Source organism: Phyllobates terribilis, unplaced genomic scaffold (genome assembly GCF_046119375.1).
Source record: "Phyllobates terribilis strain yellow unplaced genomic scaffold, ASM4611937v1 Scaffold_37__1_contigs__length_12642776, whole genome shotgun sequence".
NCBI classification, from domain to species: Eukaryota; Metazoa; Chordata; class Amphibia; order Anura; family Dendrobatidae; genus Phyllobates; species Phyllobates terribilis.
The window spans coordinates 4,538,449-4,556,848 of NW_027362797.1; positions in this window are offsets into that span (position 1 = coordinate 4,538,449).

The following is an 18,400-nucleotide window of genomic DNA, read 5'->3' on the forward strand; positions in this document are numbered from 1 at the left end:
AAGAACCTGTTTCTGCAAGCACGCCACAAACAGAGTCGGCTGAGGTATGCAAAAGCACATTTGGAGAAGCCAATTTCTTTTTGGAAGAAAGTCCTGTGGACTGATGAAACCAAGATTGAGTTGTTTGGTCATACAAAAAGGCGTTATGCATGGCGGCAAAAAAACCCAGCATTCCAAGAAAAACACTTGCTACCCACAGTAAAATTTGGTGGAGGTTCCATCATGCTTTGGGGCTGTGTGGCCAATGCCGACACCGGGAATCTTGTTAAAGTTGAGGAACGCATGGATTCCACTCAGTATCAGCAGATTCTTGACAATAATGTTCAAGAATCAGTGATAAAGTTGAAGTTACGCAGGGGATGGATCTTTCAGCAAGACAATGATCCAAAACACCGCTCCAAATCTACTCAGGCATTCATGTAGAGGAACAATTACAATGTTCTGGAATGGCCATCCCAGTCCCCAGACCTGAATATCATTGAACATCTGTGGGATCATTTGAAGAGGGCTGTCCATGCTCGGTGACCATCAAACTTAACTGAACTGGAATTGTTTTGTAAAGAGGAATGGTCAAAAATACCTTCATCCAGGATCCAGGAACTCATTAAAAGCTACAGGAAGCGACTAGAGGCTGTTATTTTTGCAAAAGGAGGATCTACTAAATATTAATGTCACTTTTCTGGTGAGGTGCCCATACTTATGCACCTGTCAAATTTTGTTTGAATGCAGATTGCACATTTTCTGTTAGTACAATAAACCTCATTTCAAGGCAGAAACATTACTGTGTCCAACAGTTATTACATAGATCAAACTGAAATAGCTGTTGTAAAAACACCAATTTTTATAAAACATTAATCTTAAGATTAATAGGGGTGCCCAAACTTTTTCATATAACTGTATAAGATGTTGCCGTTCTTGGGAGAAATTGCATAATAAAATACAGTGTATTTCATTAATTTTCCTCTTGTAAAAATGAACAGTTTTGATCTAAATCTGCATAATTTAACTCTCACCTTCCTCATCATCAAGGATACCTCACGAGGTGAGATTTTGCATGATGCTCCAGATCAATGTCGATTGACAGTCATTTTCTATTTCTTCCATTTTCTTTACTCATTGCACCAACAGTTGTCTCCTTCTCTCCCAGCGTCTTACTTATGGTTTTGTAGCCCATTCCAGCTTCGTGCAGGTCTATGATCTTGTCCCTGACATCATTAGAAAGCTCTTTGGTCTTGCCCATGTTGTAGAGGTTAGAGTCTGACTGATTAATGGAGTCTGTGGACAGGAGTCTTTTCTACAGGCGACTATGTAAGACAGCTGTCTTTAATGCAGGTAACCAGTTGATTAGGAGCATGTAACTGGTCTGTAGGAGCCAGAACTCATAATGGTTTGTAGGGGATTAAATACTTATTTCTCACTGCAAAATGCAAATAAATTTATCTAATTTATACAATGGGATTTTCTTGATTTTTTTGGGGGGGATATTCTATCTCTCAATGTTAAAATTAACCTACCCTTAAAATTATAGACTGTTCATGTCTTTGTCAGTGGACAAACTTACAAAAACAGCAAAGGATGGAATAATTCTTCCCTTCACTGTATTTAGATTTCCCTGCTCTGATATATTTCTTGTTCTCATTTTGTTTGATTTTTCTATTTAAAAACATAAAACAGAAGAGCAGCGTATTCTTACCACAGGAGCAGCTATGTTATGAAGGGGGTGTCTCATCATAAATGGGTGCAATTTTAAAGCACTTGAAAAAAGCAAAAGCAATTTTGCAATTTGCTTGTTATTAAAAATCCTCTCCAAGAATGGAGTCATTTTTAGGTATTATTGCTTACAGCTGAGGAGTAACTAATCTACTAGGCAAGGAGCAATTCTGAAGCTCGCTGGATTGCTGGATCAGGACCGGTTCAGGTCCACCCAGCTCCTCCAATGCTGTAAGACAAGGATGACTTTGCTTGCAGAAACGAAGAGCACACAGTCCGACAACAACGCCACAACCTCCGCACAAAAGGAAGCTGGGCAGCAGGGAAACGGTGAGCTCCTGAGGTGAAGAAAACCTTTAAGGCCAGTGCACAAGAGCCAAGGAGGCCATATGGAGGGTCTGGGTATAAGCTTCATGCGTTTTGTCTACACCGTGAGCTGGCTCTTTGCTGGAAGGATTTTCCTAGATTCCAGTAGTGGTAACAAGTCCACCAGTAATTCACAAATAGTGGTATACCGTACTGCTTCCCATCATCACTAGAAGAGCACATCATTAGAGAAAAAAACGCAGGACTCACTTTTCTAGGTAACTGACAGCTGCAGCCAATCACTAGCTGCGCTGGTTCTCTGACTTTGTAAAAAAGTAGCCATCACTTCAGGAGTCGTCACCGATCTCTGAAGTGGACTGCGCTTGATTTGCGAGGGCAGTGTAGGGAGAGTATGCCACCATTTTTTATTTTAAGCACATTCGTGCCTTATATTTTTATTACTGTAACAGCAACCTATTTAATATCAATTTAATTGAATCAGTGTTATGTAAAAATGAAGAGTTGTTCTATAACACTCCTAATATTTTCCTTTTGTATATATTTAGCCTACAGAAACAATGTGTCACATTTTAGACAGAGGTTATTACCCAGCTTTTCCAGTCTGCATAATGCCAGATCTGCCCAGGTAGTCATTTATAAGTCATTAACTCTTCTTTTATAATAGTGTGACTAGTCAGGTTGCTATTGGTGACTAAGCCCCGCCCCTTCCTAGACTTTCACGTTCAGCAGTGATGGAACACTCACATACATCTGCTGACATCACAGTCAGTGTGACATCACCGGCACAGTGACATCACATTCCACAAAGTTCCATATACAACTGACTGCAGCCATTGAGCTTTAGTTGTAGTTGGCTTTGACTACAATATACGTGTGGATTGCATTTAGTAATTTTACATACGTTTTTTGGATAATTGCCCTGTTGTTGCCTGATGCAACATGGACTTTACAGGGAAAAGAAAGAGAAAAAGGAAAGAAACACCAGATGGAGAAGACACTGGAAATAACCAGGAACCTCCACCAAAGATAAGGAAGATGGACTCCAAGAAATCTGGGCAGGATGGTCAAATATTACCTGACAATGAGGGAACCCAGAATATTTCCTTCCTGGACACTGTACAAAACAGATGTGACAAGTTTGTGGGATACATCACAAATCAAGCTGATACCAATCTACAAAAGCTGAGTACAAGAGAGAGGAAAAGAGAGACTGTGGGTCCAACCAGGATCATTAACACGAGAGGTAATGAAAGTTCAGCAGAAGAGAAGAGAACTGGGAGAAAAAGGAAACATCATGAAGATCCAGCCACCAGTCAAGATGACATCTCAGGGGAATTTAGTGGCCCCAGTAGCAAAAAAATAAAGACCACTGTCCCTCTCACCAGGGATAAGTTTATCTGCCATGGCATACTTGGAGAAGGGAGTTATGGGAAGGTTGTACTGGCCACGGATAAGATACGGAAACAAAGTGTGGCCCTTAAAATCATAAAGAAGGAAAGCCTAATCTCCTTCCCTGAATGCCTTGTTGAGCACCATGTCCTGAAGCTTAGCCACAACAGCAGCTTCTTAACTCATTGCCATGCCGCGTTTCATACTGAAAACCATGCCTATTTTGTCACCGAGCTAGCCAGTGGAGGGGATCTGCATGACTATATATATAGTACCATTCCCCTGAAGGAACCTGTAACCTTTATAGCAGCAGAAATCGTCTGTGGCCTACAATTCCTGCACAGCAATGACATCATTCACCGGGACTTAAAACCGGATAACATCCTGCTGACTGGTGACGGCCACATAAAAATTACTGATTTTGGACTATCTCTTTATGAGTTTGATAAGAGATTTAATGCCAGAGATTTCAGTGGAACACCTGGGTATGGCGCCCCAGAAATGATCATGGGAGACGCTTATGATGAAGGTGTAGATTGGTTCGCCTTTGGAGTCATATTGTACAACATGATTTTCCAAGACTCACCATTTCCAGGAGACACCACTGAAGAGATTGAGAGAAATGTCATCTACTCTGAACCATCATATGAAAACCTCACTGACCACGATGCTGTGGACATTATGTCCAAACTACTCTGCAAAGACCATTATGTCCGGCTAGGGGTTAATGGAAAAATCAGAAAACACCCCTTATTTTCAAATCTAAACTGGACAGACATAGAAACAGGGAAAGCGCCATCTCCAGTTATTATAAGAAGGAACATGAATGTCAGCATGAGACAGCAGATCCCAGCACCGCGCAGTGAAGACCTGAACGAGACAATTCCGGCTGAAGAACAGAGGATTTTTACGAGTTTCCCATTTGTGGCTCCAGAATGGAGCACAACTTACCACTAAGTGGAGAAACGGCATAATACCATCTAATCCTCCTGTATCTTGACTTAAGACTATCTACTTTGGGGTGTGTGGCACCTCATCCCGTATCCCGCATATTCTTAATATGTAACAGTAAACTTTGCTTGTTTTAATTCATCCTTTGGTTCTTTGGAGCATTTTTCTATTTTTTCCTGTATATATACAGTGTATATATGTACAGGTCATGTGTATATCTAAAGGTCATGTATATATGTGTATATATAATGAGTAAGTCATGTGTCTGTATAATGTGTATGTGTATATTGTGACAAAAAAACATAAGATTAAGAAACAATTCTGTTGTTTTAACCCCATAGTGACCACCAATACGTCTTTTTACGGACCTGCGATATAAGAGATTAGCATCCCCCCGAGAGGTGACAATCCTGCAGCTATCAGCTGTACACTATAGCTAACAACTTGCTGCATCAGCCACGATCAGGGTCGGCACTGATTATGGCCATTTAACCCCTTAAATGCTGCTGCCAATAGTGACTACGGCATCTAGATGGTTAACAGAGTGTGGGGGCTCCCTCTTTAACTACATTGGCACCCTGAGATCTTGATCGTGCGGTCCTGATGTTCGCCATGGCAGTCAAATAACGGCCTTAGAGCCTGCCGCGTATAGTGGCCTGTTCAGAAGTTATTAAAATGTAGGTGGTGAAAATAAACTTTTACATTCCTGTTATGCCACTTTGCATTAATTCCTGAAAAGCACCTGAAGGGTTAATGAACCACCTGAAAGCAATTTTTAATACGGGGATGCGGCTTTTAAAATGGTATCACTTTTGGGGGGATTTCCAATATATAGGACCCTCAAAGTAATTTCAAAACTGAACAGGTCCCTATAAAAATAAGTTTTGTAAATTTCCTTGAAAATATGAAAAATTACTCCTCCATTTTTAAACCTTCTAAAATGCTAACAAAATAAAACATTTTTACATTTTACAAATGGTGCTGATAGAAAGCAGACATTATTGAAATGTAATTTATTATTGCTTTGTGTGGCATGACTATCTGGATTAAAGGGATAATCATTAAAAGTTTGAAAATTGCAATTTTTTGTAAATTTATATCAAATTTCTGATCTTTTTATAAATAAGGAATGATGCCATACGGATGGCAAAATCGATAAAAATCATCCAAATTTTTTCCACTATTTTTTTTCACACTCGTGTAGCCCCGACCTCACAGTGATACCAGATGTGTTTAGTTTTTTTATGCTTTGCTACTTTTGCACACTATGAACATTTTTTTAAGGAAATATAATTTGATTTCCTCTAAATGACACAGTCACTATTGACTCTATTACATCCAGTGGGTTAAACGGCCGAACTCCAACGATGGTCATGAGGAAACAAACAATCAAACTGAGCTTTTACTCACCCGGGGTCCAGCACTGCTTTTTGCTGCTCCAGACATTTTTAATCAGCTGCATCTTCATGTCAACTGCGCTGCAGCCAATCACTGAGCTCTGTGGTACTGCCAAATTAAATGGGGCATTCTTATAATAAAGAGGCACAAAAGGGGCATTATTAGGTATGGAGGCACAGAGGCATACTTCCCAACTTTGAAAGTTAGGAAAGAGTGACACAAACTATGTAGCAATCCACAGTTTTTTTTACACTAAGCCACTTCCCTAACCTTGGTCAGTCGCTTATATGTGCCTACACAGAAATATTCCTCCTAGTGAACTCATTAATTCTTAACCTGTGGATGTGTATTTAAGAATCTACTTTCCTGAATGATGTCTCTCATTTTCCTTCTAAGGTCTTTCTGATAGACCTTAGAAGGAAAATGAGAGACATCATTCAGGAAAGTAGATGGATTGCATGGCATCCAAAGAGACACAGATTTGTATTCTACATGATTCTAGTCTAAAGATATGGCCCTGACTGGAAAGATTTGGATCTCCTCAATTAACCATCAGAGAGACCATGGATACTTTTAGGGAGACCAGGAGAGGACTGAGAAGTCACCTGGCGCCATGGATATGTTGTTTTAGGGTTGCTAGGAGGGGCTCACCGGTTGCTTAGAAGCCATGGAGACATTGGGAGTTGCCAGGAGGGACTCACTGGTCATCTGGCCCCATGGAAACTCTCGGAGAGGCCAGGTTGGAACCCTCGGGTCTCGTGGCCTTGTACCTCGATGGACTGCTAGCTTCCTAAGCTTGCCGCTACCTTCTCTCTGTGGGGGCCCACCATAAGCGGGGGGCCACTGGTTGAGGTAGTCGGCCCTGGAAGTCTCCAAAGTTGCAGCTTTTCTATCCCAGGCGGGCGGAGATGAAAGGGTGAGACTGTGTAATGTTGCACCATCTTGGGCATTTGCTGGGACTGTTCTATGTGTTGTCCGCTGTGTGGTTCAATAAAATATTGCCACGCTGTTTTACCCTTACCCTGCGTTGTCTGAGTAGCGTTACCCCCACGGAAGACCCCGGGTCCTCACAGCACCTATACTCCAAAATAACAACAATAATAAAAAATACAACTCGTCCCGCAAAAAAATAGGTTCTCATACAAATCAGTTAAGAAAAAATAAGAGTTATGGCTCTCCATATATGGCAATGTAAAATTGTTTTGTTTTTGAAAATGTGTTATTTTCATGCAGACATCATAAAACATAAGTAAATGGTGATTTTATGTTAATTGTACTGACTCACAGAATAAAGTTAATATGTAATTTATATGAAATGGTCGATGCTGTAAAAAATAAACTTTAACTGGGGAAAAATGTATATTTTCACCATTTGCCATGTGCCGCGTATTTATCTCTTGAACTTACTTTTTAGTTAAAAAAAAAAGATCACCGCATCCCTTGATAAATGTCGTGAGGGGTGGAGGGATATTGTGAAAAAGCACAAACATTATTAAAAATACATAAGATTAAAAGATCATTAAAATCAATAAAAATAAAAATACATAAGATTAAAAACCTGATGATAAATGAATCTATGCAGTAAAAGAGGGTGGGACAGATAGAGTCCTTGTATGCGTAAAGCTGGGTATAAATAGAGATACAAATAGGATTAAATCATTACAAGAATAAACTATCTGTGTATAAATGTGTTTAAAAAATACTCGTTCTGTTAAATGTCTGGTTGACAACACAAAGAAAATAATGGGACCTATAGTGTCAAGTCATAATTATCAATGGCAGGCTCAGACTGAGGGCTCGTCCACACGACCGCTTAACATGGCCGAGTGCTGTCCGATGTTTTATCAGATGGCACTCTGCCCAATGTTATACTGTGGGGCAGTGCCAACTAGTGTTTTTTTTCTCATGCCGATTTTTCATACAAGTCTATGGACTTGTATGACATCAGTGTGAAACATTGAACTGCACTCGGATGTCATCTGAGTGCAGTCCAATTACCACGGACTCAGACAAGGGACAAGATGGAGAAATTATGTACTCTGTCTACTCTGCATCGTGATCCAGCACTTTGATTCTTTTTATTATTCCTCTTATTATTTTTTGTAATCCATTAAAAACAAGTATGTGGAAAACAGACTTCTGAATGAGGCCTAAATGTCTGGAAGGATCACTGCTGGAAAAAATATAGCCGGAATAAAAAAAACTGCACCTTGCGTTATAGGTGATTTGTGCATGCGCGGGATCTGGAAGACGAGACTGTACGTCACAGGGCAGGGGAGGGGGGGAACATTGTAATTAGCAAAGTAGTTTGGGATTTCTTCCCGTCCCCCGGCTCTCAAGAATGAGAAAACTAACTGAATAAAAAGACATTTCAAAGCAAGCAGACCTCTAATATTAGGCATACAGGTATGTATAGACTTACATTTCTATCACCTGTATGCCTATATTAGAGGTCTGATAAGTCCCCGGGGATGACAGATTCCCTTTAAAAGCCTTCACAGTTTCTCTAGTAGCCAAATGTCCTGTGGTCTCAGCAGCGACCCCTTTTTGTTTAGATTTGATTGATGTTTATGCATATAACAGTGGATGATGCAGGAGAGGTCAGAGGCATCAATTTAACCTAAAGGAGAGGGGTTATGAGGAGATCACTGGATACCAGGGGCGGACATATCATTGGTGCAACCTGTGCGGCCCCACAGAGGCCCAAGAGGTAAAAGGGCCCATTTCTACCTCCAAAGCAGGTACAATTTTGCATTTTTAGCAGCTCTTGGGCTGCAAAGGGCCCATATATTGTTCTTGCACAGGGGCCCTTTTCTGCCTGTGTCCACCAGTGCTCGATACACGTCTGCTAAAGAAACATCCAGTCTACGATATTAGAGTAATTTGCAACAAAGCAGGAGATATTAAAACTTCTGTTTCTAAGGTACATTTACTATTACTACTACACCTGAGTTTGTACCCATTTAATAGTGATAGTGGTCTTGGAGAGTCAAAATAGCGAACAGATTATTTTTCAGTTGTAAATGTACTTTCAGATAGTGACCACTAGATGTCCCTAGTGAGCTGACATGAAGTTGGCACAAGTATTAAGGCACTGCACATTCACTCATCTCAGGTGTAAAGGAGTCTGGGCTTATGGTGTTGATGACTTATCTACAGGATAGGTCATGAACAGCTGATTGGTGGGATTCCGACACTCAGCGCCCCCCACCGATCAGCTGTTTTTTTGCTCTAGCGGACTGTAAATGTAGCACCCTGAGGACTCGGCTGCTACAGGGGTATTGCACCTCAAGCCAGAGGTGTGGTATTCCACTCCCGGGTAAGGATGGAGTGTGGAACTGAGCTCAGAAGGCTGCATGCACTACATACATCCCATTTCCGGGGGACAGAACTACGGTACTCCCACCAGTATATGTGCAGGTACGACAGCGTCTGTCCCTGGCTGGAGTGGGAGGGGGGTGGAACATCCCAGTAGTGTAGGGGCAGATAGGGGGAGTAGTCTGGGTAAAGATAGGAGCTCATTGGGTGCTGGTCACCTGAGCTCACACATAGAGGGAGTATATAAGGTGGGCACCATCTTAGGACAGAGTCAGTCAGTCAGTGAGTCAGCAGTAACTCCAGGAGAGGAGAAGGAAGAGGGACCCAGAGGCGCAGGACGAGAGGGGACCCCAAGATCCCAGAATAAGGACAAAAGGGTGAAGGGTCGGCAAAAGGGTACCGGATCCCAAGCTGGCGGAGGCCAAAGCAAACCTTAGCCAGGAACCGGAGGTCGTGGGCAAGATTTGCCACGACCCTCACCAAATCCACCAGAATGGCACACCGAGCATAGGGTCAGGGAAGCCAGAGAAGGTTCAACCACCAAGAGACCCGAGGGAGCCGGACATAGGTGGATCCCTGGTGAGAACGGCCAGAGAGAGAGAGAGAGAAGAAGGGAGCTCAGGACCATACTCAGGAATTGCCCGGGAGTTGACCGAGTCCCGCACCTGGTGGACGCAGCACGGCTTGGGTGGTCACTGCTGTACAGAGTGACCCGAGCAACACCAGTGAGTAAAAACCCTGAAACTGCATTTCATGCCTCTGAGTCTCCTTGCTGCACCTTCACAACCACCATCCTCCACGTCTGACCCCCTGAGGCTATACCCCTCCCGTTGGGGGTTATACTACCACAGCTGCACACACACCACCAGCCTCAGCGGACCATCCTGCAGCGGCGGCCTTTTGACCGCAAATCAACGGGTGGCGTAGTCGACACTAAGAACATCTGCAAGGACTGCCGCACACTGAGTTTGACACCCTGGGCACGGACCGGGTCACAGCCACTCGGAGACTACAACCCCCATCTGATCCGGCTCCGGGTATCCCTAACAACATGGCCCAGGGGGCGCGTCATAAACACTGTAACTACAGTATGCCTGGACAACACCTTTAATTCTGTGCTCTCAGCAGACAATGTTTTTGCTCTGCCTACATACAACATATATATAGTAATCTGAAGGGGTTTTCCAGGCTTAAGATACTGGTAAGTTATTCTTAGGATAGGTCATCAATATCAGATGCATGGTGTCCCAGAACGCAGTACCCCACCAATCAACTGTTTTCAGCTCTGGCAGCGGGGGGATGTGAAAGTGACCCATGCAGACCCCCACAGCTCTGTTCACGGTGTATTGGCTGTTCTGTGTGCAGCTCTTATAGCATAGTGGATAAAAACTGAGCTGAAATATTCATGAACAGCCAATAGGCCACGAACCGGACCATGCTGTTCACTCCATTCACTGGTTACATCTGGCAGCCACCAGAGCTGAAAACAGCTAATCGGTGGGGGTGCCGGATATTGATCCTGAAACACCTCTTCTATGTGCACACCGAGTCTTTTTTGCTGTTTTCAGAGCAGATCCTCTAAGTTTTTGAGGAGGATTTGGAGAGTTTCCGCTCAGTCTCTGCTCCAATACAGCCTCAAAAACTCCTGTGTGCACATATCTGAAGTGAAATTTCACATTTGGCGATCACTGACTATATTATTTTAACAAAAGAACTAACAGCCTAGTAATACATATGCAAATCAACAGAAATAAAACTGGTAAAAAACACAACAGAATTCAATTTGTAGTAAATCACTTAATGACCACACGATTGTTACAATTCCTCTGCCACTGGAAACCTGCAGCGTGTGGAGGGTCTTCCTGAGGAAGATGAAGCTTGAGCGTTAGGGCGCAGACAGACAGCCATATAACTCGGGTGAAGATCGCATCGCAATCCTCGGACTGGCTGTCGGCTCCTGACCTGAGCGTGACAGCTGCAGAGAAATACATGCTGCCACGCTCAGGTCAGGAGCCGACAGCCAGTCCGAATATTGCGATGCGATCCTCACCTGAGTTATACGGCTGTCTGTCTACGACCTTAGGCCACATTTATACGTTCAGTATTTGGTCAGTATTTTACATCAGTATTTGTAAGCCAAAACCAGGAGTGGGTGAAAAATGCAGAACTGGTGACGTGTTTGTATTATACTTTTCCTCTGATTGTTCCACTCCTGGCTTTGGCATATAAATACTGAGGTAAAATACTGACCATATACTGAACGTGTGAACGTGGTCTTAGAATTGGTGCGAACCAAGTCACAGGATCTAATTCATCGGCCACGTCCGTAATCTGTGCTTGCTGGATGGGAGGCCTGAATATCACTTCTTACCTCCTGGCATCGGTGGATCTTTTTTTGATTAGTCGGCCTGGTGCGACATCACATGTACATCACACTCCAACAATGATGTGGTGCCAGGCCGGAGGAGCCGAAGATGCCGTTAGGCAAGAGGCGGTTCTCAGGGCGCCCTTAGAGCAGACACAGATTACTGACCTGGCCAATTGATTGGGTCCTGCAAATCAATTCGCACCAATTCTATTATTACACTATTCTATCCAACAAGACAATGTTCCCAAAAGTCCACCAAGGCATGGTTTCAGAAGAAGTCTTGGAAGATTCTGAGGTGGCTGTCACAGTCGCCTGACTTGAAACCCATAGAAATTTTTGTTGGGATTTGAAGAAGGCGGTTGCAACATGGAAAGCCAAGAAAATTAGTGACCTGTAGACTATGATAAATGGGTTAAGATTCCCCAAGAATACTACCAGAAGCTATGTCTGGCTGGGTATCACCATTGCAATTCTACTAAGTAGAGTTAGCATCGTGGTGGTGTAACACAGCGTGGAGCAGTAGCCGTGGGCGAGGCACTCGTATCCAGCGCCCCGGCACATTACATGAAAGTGAAGGTCCTGGCTGGGTGTGTGGATTTATGCTGTGAGATCCTTACACCCATGCAGGCCAAATGTAGCTAATGTTGCTGGTTTTCCAGGACTAGATGTTTCACAGTTCAATGAGAGAGGCCATCATTAGAAAGTAAACTCTACTGAACGGCAACTTGATCAGGGTTATAAACAAGGGATAGCGGGTACAAAGTCTTAAAGACGTTTCCTTTACTGTATGAAGCAATTTCCACACAGTATCATTCCTCTGTAGTATACTCCAGGGCTTTCTATATCTGCTGTTCCTCCCTACTTCGCCACAACCCAGCTTTAACGCAGCGGTCCTGATCAACAAGCCTCCACAACTTGTTCAGCAGTTCCGCATCCTATTTCTTCCACTACTGTGGCCCTGGAGCTCCTGCTCGGGACCCTTCACTAGTCTCAGTCTCAAAGTCCTGTTAAGGACATTTCTTTCTGCGTTACAAGCCCAAGGTCTCATGGCTAGGCGTCCACTCCAAGGACCCGTCTCCGGGAGGCCACTCTGTCTCGTCAGTCACTTTTCCTCAGGATCTCACTCTCCCTTCCCTTCAGTCTCCTCTCATTCAGGGTCGCCCTCCAATGCAGCACTGCTCACTATGGACCTTTTAGTCCGCTAACTTTGTAATCTCGATCCTATCTGACTTCCTAGCAGTAGTCACTTTCCCTTATACTAGCCCCTCCAACTGTGGCCTAGTCCCAACCTTTAACTCTAACTTACGCTATGGTCAATTGTAATGCACACGCCCGGACTGACTGGCGTGTGCGTGTTTATGTAGTGATTCCACTGTGCCATGAACCGGAGAGTGCCTGGAGGGGCGTAACTAAGTATCTGCCCGATCCGACCAAGGTCGCACGACAGCATACGACGCCAGTGCACCAGGGAGGAACCGAGCAGAGGAACCAGGGTCTACTCCAGGTCAGACTCCGGACACGGCTGTTGACCCACACCGGGGAATACAGGAACAGGCAGACTAGAGCGCAGGCTGGGTAGGGTCCAGTACAGACTGGGAGACAAGTTCGAAAACCGCAGACGCGGTGGACAGAGCTGAGCAAAGCGAAAACCGCAGACGCGGTGGACAGAGCTGAGCAAAGCGAAAACCGCAGACGCGGTGGACAGAGCTGAGCAAAGCGAAAACCGCGGACGCGGTGGACAGAGCTGAGCAAAGCGAAAACCGCGGACGCGGTGGACAGAGCTGAGCAAAGCGAAAACCGCGGACGCGGTGGACAGAGCTGAGCAAAGCGAAAACCGCGGACGCGGTGGACAGAGCTGAGCAAAGCGAAAACCGCGGACGCGGTGGACAGAGCTGAGCAAAGCGAAAACCGCGGACGCGGTGGACAGAGCTGAGCAAAGCGAAAACCGCAGACGCGGTGGACAGAGCTGAGCAAAGCGAAAACCGCAGACGCGGTGGACAGAGCTGAGCAAAGCGAAAACCGCAGACGCGGTGGACAGAGCTGAGCAAAGCGAAAACCGCAGACGCGGTGGACAGAGCTGAGCAAAGCGAAAACCGCAGACGCGGTGGACAGAGCTGAGCAAAGCGAAAACCGCAGACGCGGTGGACAGAGCTGAGCAAAGCGAAAACCGCAGACGCGGTGGACAGAGCTGAGCAAAGCGAAAACCGCAGACGCGGTGGACAGAGCTGAGCAAAGCGAAAACCGCAGACGCGGTGGACAGAGCTGAGCAAAGCGAAAACCGCAGACGCGGTGGACAGAGCTGAGCAAAGCGAAAACCGCAGACGCGGTGGACAGAGCTGAGCAAAGCGAAAACCGCAGACGCGGTGGACAGAGCTGAGCAAAGCGAAAACCGCAGACGCGGTGGACAGAGCTGAGCAAAGCGAAAACCGCAGACGCGGTGGACAGAGCTGAGCAAAGCGAAAACCGCAGACGCGGTGGACAGAGCTGAGCAAAGCGAAAACCGCAGACGCGGTGGACAGAGCTGAGCAAAGCGAAAACCGCAGACGCGGTGGACAGAGCTGAGCAAAGCGAAAACCGCAGACGCGGTGGACAGAGCTGAGCAAAGCGAAAACCGCAGACGCGGTGGACAGAGCTGAGCAAAGCGAAAACCGCAGACGCGGTGGACAGAGCTGAGCAAAGCGAAAACCGCAGACGCTGTGGACAGAGCTGAGCAAAGCGAAAACCGCAGACGCGGTGGACAGAGCTGAGCAAAGCGAAAACCGCAGACGCGGTGGACAGAGCTGAGCAAAGCGAAAACCGCAGACGCGGTGGACAGAGCTGAGCAAAGCGAAAACCGCAGACGCGGTGGACAGAGCTGAGCAAAGCGAAAACCGCAGACGCGATGGACAGAGCTGAGCAAAGCGAAAACCGCAGACGCGGTGGACAGAGCTGAGCAAAGCGAAAACCGCAGACGCGGTGGACAGAGCTGAGCAAAGCGAAAACCGCAGACGCGGTGGACAGAGCTGAGCAAAGCGAAAACCGCAGACGCGGTGGACACAGCTGAGCAAAGCGAAAACCGCAGACGCGGTGGACAGAGCTGAGCAAAGCGAAAACCGCAGACGCGGTGGACAGAGCTGAGCAAAGCGAAAACCGCAGACGCGGTGGACAGAGCTGAGCAAAGCGAAAACCGCAGACGCGGTGGACAGAGCTGAGCAAAGCGAAAACCGCAGACGCGGTGGACAGAGCTGAGCAAATCGAAAACCGCAGACGCGGTGGACAGAGCTGAGCAAAGCGAAAACCGCAGACGCGGTGGACAGGGCTGAGCAAAGCAAAACCGCAGACGCGGTGGGGACAGGGCTCTGTTCACACGGAACAGACTAGAAGGGAAAGGCAGAACCAGATACCCACAGGGTACTTGCAGAGAAGTAGCGAGTGGACCACAATCTCACAAACGGAAGTACAGTGACAACGAGCAGGAGTTAGGTACGAGTTCAGACTCTGCAGAAAAAGGGAAAGTACAGACATAGAGAAAAACAAAACAGGCTAGGAGAGTATTCAGACAAGAACAGACACAGCAGCAAGATACAGGAGCGGGTTCACACAGGCCGGGAAATACAGCCTCCAGGATAGGCAGAAGACAACAGGCTAGAAGATAATACAGACAGGACACAGTTCAGACACGGGAACTGATACCGAAGGCAGGAAACATAAACGGGACTTGGCATATCAGTGACCAAAGGCCAACTGACAGAACACAATGCTCAGGCAGGGATTCATTGGAGCAGCTGGGTTAAATACCAGATGGCAGACAGCAATAGGCTGGGGACGCACAAGGGGTGTGTCTGCAGCAGGTACAAAAAGCAGGAAGTGATCGGGCGCCGCCCTTAAGCAGCAGACACAGAGGCAAACAGACAGCATGGAGGGAAGCCAGGCTAGCAAACTGGACTGGAGATCAAGTGCGCCCTCTTGCACAGTGGGAGATGGACCACTATGCAAGGATGCCGCCAGGTATGTTACATCAATTATATACACTACCAACATCATTAACATATTTATCGCTTTACACTATTCATATTACATCACAATACTATTAACACTTATCACATTACACAATATTTTTAAGATCCAGGACACAATTCACATGACATAATACAAAATGAATTTGTTTCTTCAGAGAGGAAACGCGGACAGCCTGTCCAAGGAGTTTGTATCTTCTCCCCATGTTTGTGTGGGTTTCCTTCGGGTCCGGTTTCTTCCCACACTCTAAAGACATACTGATAGGGAATCTAGATTGTGAGCTCCAATGGGGACAGTCATGATAATATCTGTAAAGTGCTGTGGAATATGATGGAGCTATAAAAGAAAGTAAAATAAATAAGTAATAAGGATGTTTGTCAAAAAGGAGATGAATAATTCTGAGACTGTAATAGTCATTAAAAATCATCTTTTTTGATGAATTTGGAGAGACCACTTGTTATATTAGTTGTGTTGAGCTATATAAATAGTTTTTGTTTCATTTGTTTGTTTCCCACAAACAGCAGAAAGTTTGTACATTTTTACTAATAAACCTAATATGCAGTGGTGATTAAATAATTTTGATTGCAACTGTGGACATACTTCCAAAATACAGTACTTTATAGAAATGCAGTAAAATAGGGGTCGTTTATTTGTTATGTTTTTTCCTCCCACAGATTCCTGGCCCCCATTGTGTCTCATTCTTGGCCCCCATTGTGTCTCATTCTTCCACCCATTGTGTATCCATCCTGGTCCCCAGGCCCGATATGATGTCTCATCCTGGTCCCCAGGCCCCATATGATATCCCATCCTGGTTCCCAGGGCCCATATGATGTCCCATCCTGGCCCTCGGGCCCCATATGATGTCCCATCCTGGCCCTCGGGCCCCATATGATGTCCCATCCTGGCCCCCAGGCCCTATATGATGTCCCATCCTGGTCCCCAGTTCCCATATGAAGTCCCATCCTGGCCCCATGTGATGTCCCATCCTGGCCCCCAGGCCCCATATGATGTCCCATCCTGGCCAATATGCCCCATATGATGTCCCATCCTGGCCAATATGCCCCATATGATGTACCATCCTGGTCCCATCAAAAAATAAAAAAATGCTTTTCCATACCTGGCCACGGTCCCGTTGCGTCCTCTTCCTTATCCATTTGAGGCGTTGCCACGCTGCCGCATGGCTGTGACTTAATTCGCCGGCAATGTGCGCACCGATGTCAGCTGCCAGCCTCCAGGTGGTTGGCAGCTGGTAACTGTTGCTGTCAGGGTCAGCTACAGGTTTTCGTGGGCCCCAGGTGAAAGTCTCAATGGGCCCCTTTAACACATACCACGATTAATGATGCACAGATAAGAAATAAAGGTATAGTACAATGTCAAAGATTTAACTTACTACTTACATCAGGAGTGATATCTATTGTAAATTCTACAATGACTCAGAAACTGGCGAATCCTTGCAGCGCACACTATGTGCACTACATTTTAGACCGAACAGTATAGTCTTCTGTACAGAATTGTGGGCACTACATAGTCTTCTGTACAGAATTGTGGGCACCACATAGTCTTCTGTACAGAATTGTGGGCACCACATAGTCTTTTGCACAGAATTGTGGCCACCACATAGTCCCCCGCACCGAATTGTGGCCACCACATAGTCCCCCGCACCCAATTGTGGCCACCACATAGTCCCCCGCACCCAATTGTGGCCACCACATAGTCCCCCTCATCGAATTGTGGCCACCTCATAGTCCCCCTCACCGAATTGTGGCCACCACATAGTCCCCTGCATTGAATTGTGGCCACCACATAGTCCTCCATATAGAACCTCCGTACAGAATTGTGGGCATCACATAGTCCCCCGTACAGAATTGCGGGCACCACATAGTCCCCCGTACAGAATTGCGGGCACCACATAGTCCCCCATACAGAATTGTGTGCACCACATAGTCCCCTGTACTGAATTGTGCGCACCACATAGTCTCCCGAACAGAATTGTGCGCACCACATAGTCTCCCGTACAGAATTGTGCGCACCACATAGTCCTCCGTACAGAATTGTGGGCACCACATAGTCCTCCGGACAGAATTGTGGGCACCACATAGTCCTCCGGACAGAATTGTGGGCACAACATAGTCCTCCGTTCAGAATTGTGGGCACCACATAGTCCTCCGTACAGAATTGTGGGCAACACATTGTCCTCCGGACAGAATTGTGGGCACCACATAGTCCACCGGACAGAATTGTGGGCACCACATAGTCCTCTGGACAGAATTGTGGGCTCCACATAGTCCTCTGGACAGAATTGTGGGCACCACATAGTCCTCCGTACAATATTACGGGCCCCATATATTGTGCCATACAGTATATAATGGCCACATACAGTACAGACCAAAAGTTTGGACACACCTTCTCATTTAAAGATTTTTCTGTATTTTCATGACTATGAAAATTGTACATTCACACTGAAGGCATCAAAACTATGAATTAACACATGTGGAATTATATACTTAACAAAAAAGATTGAAACAACTGAAAATATGTCTTATATTCTAGGTTCTTCAAAGTAGCCACCTTTTGCTTTGATGACTGCTTTCCACACTCTTTGCATTCTCTTGATGAGCTTCAAGAGGTAGTCACCGGAAATGGTCTTCCAACACTCTTGAAGGAGTTCCCAGAGATGCTTAGCACTTGTTGGCCCTTTTGTCTTCACTCTGCGGTCCAGCTCACCCCAAACCATCTTGATTGTGTTCAGGTCTGGTGACTGTGGAGGCCAGGTCATCTGGCGTAGCACCCCATCACTCTCCTTCTTGGTCAAATAGCCCTTACACAGCCTGGAGGTGTGTTTGGGGTCATTGTCCTGTTGAGAAATAAATGATGGTCCAACTAAAGGCAAACCAGATGGAATAGCATGCCGCTGCAAGATGCCATGGTAGCCATGCTTGTTGA